The sequence below is a fragment of the Podarcis tiliguerta genome, assembly GCF_965153285.1.
Source record: "Podarcis tiliguerta genome assembly, chromosome: 16".
NCBI classification, from domain to species: domain Eukaryota; kingdom Metazoa; phylum Chordata; class Lepidosauria; order Squamata; family Lacertidae; genus Podarcis; species Podarcis tiliguerta.
This window is the reverse complement of record NC_139549.1, coordinates 4,337,164-4,344,197: the sequence shown is the minus strand read 5'-3', so window position 1 is coordinate 4,344,197 and position 7,034 is coordinate 4,337,164. Positions and strand designations below refer to the sequence as shown.

Below are 7,034 nucleotides of genomic sequence, written 5' to 3'. Positions count from 1 at the left end.
CTTTTCTGACACCTGCAGCTGCCAATGCCTCACCTGTGCTCAGTTGCCCTTGACTGTTCCTTTGCACATCTCCCTTCTTCCTCTGCTATCTCTCCTCCATTTATGCCCAGCAACCCTCCGTTCTCTGAGTCTGAATAAGGAGAGCATCAGGATCTGCACATCTTCCAGTGAGTTCCAAACTGGGAACTTTTTAGCCATCTGGGCCAGGACAAAAGGAATGTTTGGAGAGAACCACACACCTGTCTTCCTTCCTTCCTTCCTTCCTTCCTTCCTTCCTTCCTTCCTTCCTTCCTTCCTTCCTTGTGCTTGACCACCTCTCTTTAGAGATGTTTTGTTTTCTCACAATCTGATCTTCATTGGCTCCCAGTATGTTTCTGAGCACAATTCAAAGTGTTGGTGCTGACCTTTAAAACGGCCTCGGCCCAGTATACCTGAAGGAGCGTCTCCACCCCCATCGTTCAGCCCCGACATTGAGGTCCAGCTCTGAGGGCCTTCTGGCGGTTCCCTCATTGCGAGGAGTGAGGTTACAGGGAACTAGGTAGAGGGCCTTCTTGGTAGTGGCACCCGCCCTGTAGAACGCCCTCCCATCAGATGTCAAGGCAATAAACAACTATTTTACTTTTAAAAGATAACTGAAGGCGGCCCTCTCTAGGGAAGCTTTTAATGTCTGACGCTGTATTGTTTTTAATATTTGGTTGGAAGCTGCCCAGAGTAGCTAGGAAAACCCAGCCAGATGGGTGGGGTATAAATAATATATTATTATTATTATTATTAATCTGTATCATCTCAATAGTGAATGTGCTCTTTACTGAGAATGGGATCTATTTATTTTTCTTCTCCCGCTTAAACTGCTGACCACAGAGAAGGTTCCTTCCTTTCTTCTCCTCTATTAAAGCTTTATTGCAGCATCACAGATGTGTCTTATCTTCTGCGTTCCTGGAACTTGGTCCACTGTCACCAAAATCCCCAAAGCCTCACCCCAAACCCGTGTCCTGTGATGTGTGAATGACCCGTGTCCTGACCCTCCAGAGGGATATCCCCAAAGATAAACTCTCAGGAAGTCCATGCCAAGCAGACAGCGCTTGAGGTGAAGGAGGAATTCCCAGCCACCGTTTGTGCCATTCCAGGCTCTGCAATCCTGTGGAGTTCACCCCAAATTGTACTTTTAACCTCAACTAGGAATCAGGCAGAAGGTCGTTTCAGTTTGTATTTAAAAGCGAATCTATCTAACTCACAGCCACCCTCCGGAATTTGCACTTATTTGAATCTGTGATGCAGTTCCCCATCCAAACATTATTTATTTAAAAAAGAGCATCTGTTAAGGGATAAGTGGGCACAACAATGAATTTATTAGTGCAGATTTGCAGATTAGTTGCGCTGCAGAAGGCGTGCTGGGGAGACCACACATTACAAGGAACGCAAAAATAACTTTTGCTAGGTTTTAATAACAAAAACAAAAACTCCTTTTACAATATATCAATAAGCGTGACCCGTCCACCAGGGTACTGAGAGAGCCAGGTGCTGCTCTTTATATACTATACCCAACTGTAGCACCCTGCTTGTGGTTAATGCTTAGCTGGAATGAAATATTCAATGCAGCAATAGAGAAATTAAAATAATAATTTATTTGTCAGACAAATAAATGATAGGCACAGTGGTATATGGTTACCAAAGCTCTGCCCACTCCAGCCCTGATGGCCAGCACTTATATTTCCTCAGCCCAGCCCCCTTGCTCCTCCTTTGGCTGCCTCTATCCAATCAGCCTGGTTGAAATTCCTATTGGCTGTTTGCTAGAACCAATCATAAAAGATACACCCATTTCCTATTACCTTTTATGGGAGACAAAGAGCTATATTTCCTTCTATTCATAAATGGCAGACAAGTAGCCATATATCTTACATTTGCCTCGACAAGGCACCTTAATTACCAGATCACCTTTTGCCCTATTGCCCTATTGCCCTTTTGGCAACAGGGGCAAATGGCTAAAACAGATGGCTCATGGTTTTTAAATTCTATCTTAAACAGAGATCATGAGTTCACCTTCTCACACACCATCAATGAAATAAGAATCTAACATAAGAATCTAACATTTCTTACTTTCTACATCCTTTGCATCATTAAAGCCAACATATTTCATACATAACATAGATAGATTTTTTTGGAAGAAAGGCCTTTGCCTGAGAAACTCAGTAAAGAGAAAAACCTCTTCATTTTACACCCCCCTTTCCCAGCCAGCTGCTGTTCCTATTAGCTCTTGCCCTTTAACCTTAGGAAAATGTGGCTGATGGGAGGCACATGGTAAACTATTTTCTGTTAAACTATTTACCAACTCTTAATTAGTGTTTTTGCAGCTTGATTATATTCTGTAATATGTAGGGGTCAATATAACCTTTGCTCCCTGGCCTGTAATTTCCTTTTACAACTTTGAGGTACTATTATAAATCAGGGGGCCCTGTTCAAGAGGAGAAACAACCGCCAAAGTACTTAGCCAGCAGGTTTCTGCCTGGCATGAAACATACAAACATATTTTTAAGCTCATTTTAAAATACATGCCTTGATCAGATGCCTCACAACAGCTTAATTAACACAACTTAACAGCACCTGCTATACTGCTTCACAGCTGTAAAACTAGTTCACATTATTTGCTCTGGCCCTTAAAGGAATACACATCTTGTGGAACAATAACGAACCTTCAAATTTAAAGAGACCATTCAACACAGATAGCATACAATAATATATTGTACCAGGGGAATTTTGCATATTAGTCAACATGTTTTTACTAGGAGAAATTTGCAAGTTTCACAAGGCGGTTTATAAAAATTGAAAACTGCTGCAGACCTGTAGGGAGCCGGATTTTCATTTTGAAAGAATGGGGAACAGAGAGAAGCCAAGCCGACAGATTAAACTCCACCAGTTTTCCTGGGCCAAAAGTACAGCATCTTCCCCTCATGTAATGCGCAGGATGGGAGTGGGTTTTGGGGCAGCAGCGAGATTGACAGGGGGGCTCCCTGTGTCTGTTCTGCACCTGAGCAGCAGCCTCAATGCGCAATATGGCCTCTCTTGCAGTCTTCTTCTGGGATCTGCAGTCACCTGGGCAGTTCTTTAAGAGATAGAGCACTTCTGGGGGCAAAGACATCCCTTTGCCATGACCCGGCTGCTTCAAAACCCACCTGAGGACCAGAACACACGTCCCAGGCAGGAGCACCTAGAATCATAGAATAGAATCATAGAATCATAGAGTTGGAAGAGACCACAAGGGCCATTGAGTCCAACCCCCTGCCAAGCAGGAAACACCATCAGAGCACTCCTGACATATGGTTGTCAAGCCTCTGCTTAAAGACCTCCAAAGAAGGAAACTCCACCACACTCCTTGGCAGCAAATTCCACTGTCGAACAGCTCTTACTGTCAGGAAGTTCTTCCTAATGTTGAGGTGGAATCTTCTTTCTTGTAGTTTGGATCCATTGCTCCGTGTCCGCTTCTCTGGACTAGCAGAAAACAACCTTTCTCCCTCCTCTATGTGACATCCTTTTATATATTTGAACATGGCTATCATATCACCCCTTAACCTCCTCTTCTCCAGGCTAAACATGCCCAGCTCTCTTAGCCGTTCCTCATAAGGCATCGTTTCCAGGCCTTTGACCATTTTGGTTGCCCTCCTCTGGACACGTTCCAGTTTGTCAGTGTCCTTCTTGAACTGTGGTGCCCAGAACTGGACACAGTACTCCAGGTGAGGTCTGACCAGAGCAGAATACAGTGGCACTATTACTTCCCTTGATCTAGATGTTATACTCCTATTGATGCAGCCCAGAATTGCATTGGCTTTTTTAGCTGCCGCGTCACACTGTTGGCTCATGTCAAGTTTGCGGTCAACCAAGACTCCTAGATCCTTTTCACATGTACTGCTCTCAAGCCAGGTGTCACCCATCTTGTATTTGTGCCTCTCATTTTTTTTGCCCAAGTGCAATACTTTACATTTCTCCCTGTTAAAATTCATCTTGTTTGTTTTGGCCCAGTTCTCTAATCTGTCAAGGTCATTTTGAAGTGTGATCCTGTCCTCTGGCGTGTTAGCCACCCCTCTGCCTGCATGGCTAAATTCCTGCTTTCTGGACCAAACTCAGGAATTGCATATATGCAGGGCTCACCTAAATATTGTTGCATGGCGTTCCAATCTCTGATCGGCGCCAGATTCAAAGGGGTACAAGCGCTGAACCAGGGACTATGTTTCCTTTGGAAATGAGGGACAGTAGAGACTGCAGTGTCTTTATGACATATGGTTTATTTGCACATATTTGCACCTGAGCCGACGATGGAGGGGCCTACAGCACAGACATCCCAACAGGTTCTTCCTTCTTACCATAGCCACATCATCGCTAGATTCAAACATGCTCCTAAGTGTGGCTCTGACCCTCTGTCCAGCTTGCTGCATTTTACAGACTGCAACCTTTTTGCAAAAAGTCAGTCCTCAACTCTATACTTCATCTCAAATTCTCCTTTGTCTTCAAAACTAACTCTGGGTTGAGGGAGGGGCCCCTCCCAATTTCCATTTGGCACAGAGGCCTCACTCTCTCTGACTTTCCTGGGGTACCAGCATTTTCTGTTCCTCTTTGGCTAATGGTTGAGTTCCCAGGTGATTTCCTGAACATAGGAAGCTGGTGTCAGAGACGTTCCCTTTCTGATAGATAGAGAGGAATCATCAGAAGGGGAGGGGGAAGAGCCAGAGCGTAGTAGGAACCTGATTCCTTTGCCCAGTAAAAGTGAGGTAAGGGTATCTCACTCAGTTATGCAGCCTGACAGTTCTGAAAGTAAAACAGAACTGAAAGAACAGGACGCAACAGAAGAGGAAGATGAGAAAGTAGGACCAGAGACTCCGAAAAGTTGGTGATTGAGTCATTTAGCAGAAAAGTGCATGGCAGGAAAAAGGAAGGAGAAGAGGTGGAGAATACAGTCATACCTCGGGTTACAGCCGCTTCAGGTTGCGTTTTTTTGGGTTGCGGACCATGGAAACCCGGAAGTACTGGAACGAGTAACTTCTGGGTTTTGGCGGTCACGCATGCGCAGAAGCGCTAAATCGAGCTTTGCGCATGCGCAGAAGCGCTGAATTGCAACCCGCGCATGCGCAGACATGAGTTGCGAATGCTGTGGGTTGCGAACGCGCATCCCGCACGGATCACGTTCCCAACCTGAGCATCCACGGTAACTTGTTTCACCCGGAAAAAGAAACTAGTTCCGTCAACTGAGTCTGAGAGTGACGAATGAGTTCATGAAGCTCAGACCGCTGAACCCTGGAATTGCTGAATAAAACTGAAGTAATAAAACTTTCAGAGGCTGCATCTTGTGTGGGAGAGACTACCAAACCTGACAGCTGGTTGGATCTGCATTTTTACACTGCTAAAGCCATTTCCCATTCCCTGGGGTACCGACTAGGATTACCCAAAGACGGAAGAGTTTCCTGGATCGCACAAAGGGGAATTCGTTGGGACGAGTTCTTGCCAACAGTGAAAGCAAGAGCCGCTTTGATTGGTCCTCCCAAGGCGTTGGTTGTGCAGCTGGGCGAGAATGATTTGGCCTTTCGAAAAGGCGTGGACTTGATTTGGAATATCCTTAAGGACTTTGATGAGCTGGCCTCCCTTTTCCCGGACATTACATTCTTTCGGTCGGCCCTTTTGGAGAGGCACGTATGGTGCAACAGTCATCGCCCAGCTGCTGTTAACAGGGCCAGGAAACTTGTGAACTGAGCGGTTGCTCGAAGAGTGGTGGCGCTGAAGGGTCGGGTGATTGAGCAAGCACCCCACCATAAAAGCCACCCCACCATAAAAGCCAGTGGGGTGATTGAGCACCCCACCATAAAAGCCAGTGACCCTGGCCTATACCGAGAAAATGGCATGCATCTTTCCAATCACGGAAACGATGTGTGGTTGGCCGATGTGATTGAGGGTATTAGGAATTGGTTGCAGGAGTGAGGGTATTGGCAGCGAGCATTTGGCTTGAGTGGCAGTTAGGCATTGGAGTATTTGGTTGAAGGTGAGGGGAGGTAGTGGCCATCACCTACCCCTCCTAATTCAAGGGTATTCCGTTAAAGGAATCCGGGGGGGGGGGCGTGGTCTCCATCCAAAGCCCCAGATGGGGGGCTAGGGCCATGGCATGACCCCTAGCGGTGACCCTGGATCAGTAGGGCTCCCCCTACTGGAGGTTAACCCTTCCAAGACTCCTGCAGATGGGCAGGAGTCAGATATAGTCGTGTGGTTTCCAATGCACACTGGGTGCTGCAATCACAGGTGAAGCACATTTTCTGCCTTAAAAGACTCCGGTCCCTATAGCTGGCTAAGGGTGCTGGGAATCATAGCTCTGTGAGGGGGGAGCTACATTTCCCAGAATTCTTTGGGAGGACAATGTTTCATGATTCCTGGGACTGTCAACCTTTCAAGGCCTTTATGCTGTTACATTTGTAGCAGAGATTATTGGTGAGCAGGCCTTTGAGTAGATAGAGAGGGAAGGAATTTATTTAAATGAGAGGGGCCTGGATTACTTTTTGTCACTGTAATCCTGGCTGCTTGGACACTTCAGCTGACTTGGGTCACCTTCCTCTTGTCAGACCTTCACGGGGGGCACCCTCTCAGAAGAACACAGCCCCTGGCTCCCTTCTTCTGATCTTCCCCAAATGAGTATGAATAACTAATGGGGTCTCCAAATACTGGTCTGTTTCCTCCAGTTTTTCCTGGTCTCTTCCTCCCTTCACCTTCCTCACCGACTTCCTTTATTCCCAGAGACTCCTCTCAGCTGAACCTCTGTCCCCCTCTCTTCGTGTCTGCAGCAGTTTGTGATTTATTTATTTCTTAAGCCTTGTGGAAATTCATAAGCATCAGTGAAAAATTCTCCCAATTCCCCACATTTCAGCATGGAATTTTGCAATCAAAGTCCACTGATATAATCCACATTTGTTTGTTAAGCTAATTCACTAATCTCTTCATGTTATGCACTCTTTCATCTTGACATATGGGTTTTTCTTTCTTTCAAAATATTGCTTGCTTGGGGA

At 45.9% G+C, this 7,034-nt stretch overlaps 1 long non-coding RNA gene across 1 annotated transcript; it reads right to left on the bottom strand.

Annotated features, from left to right (window-relative positions):
- Positions 1-1,425: 1,425 nt before the first annotated feature.
- On the bottom strand, positions 1,426-3,201 carry LOC310667183. The gene is made up of 2 exons (XR_014506183.1): positions 2,592-3,201; positions 1,426-1,555 (listed from the first exon to the last, which is right to left on the bottom strand). It is a non-coding gene; the product is annotated as an uncharacterized lncRNA (long non-coding RNA).
- Positions 3,202-7,034: the final 3,833 nt, after the last annotated feature.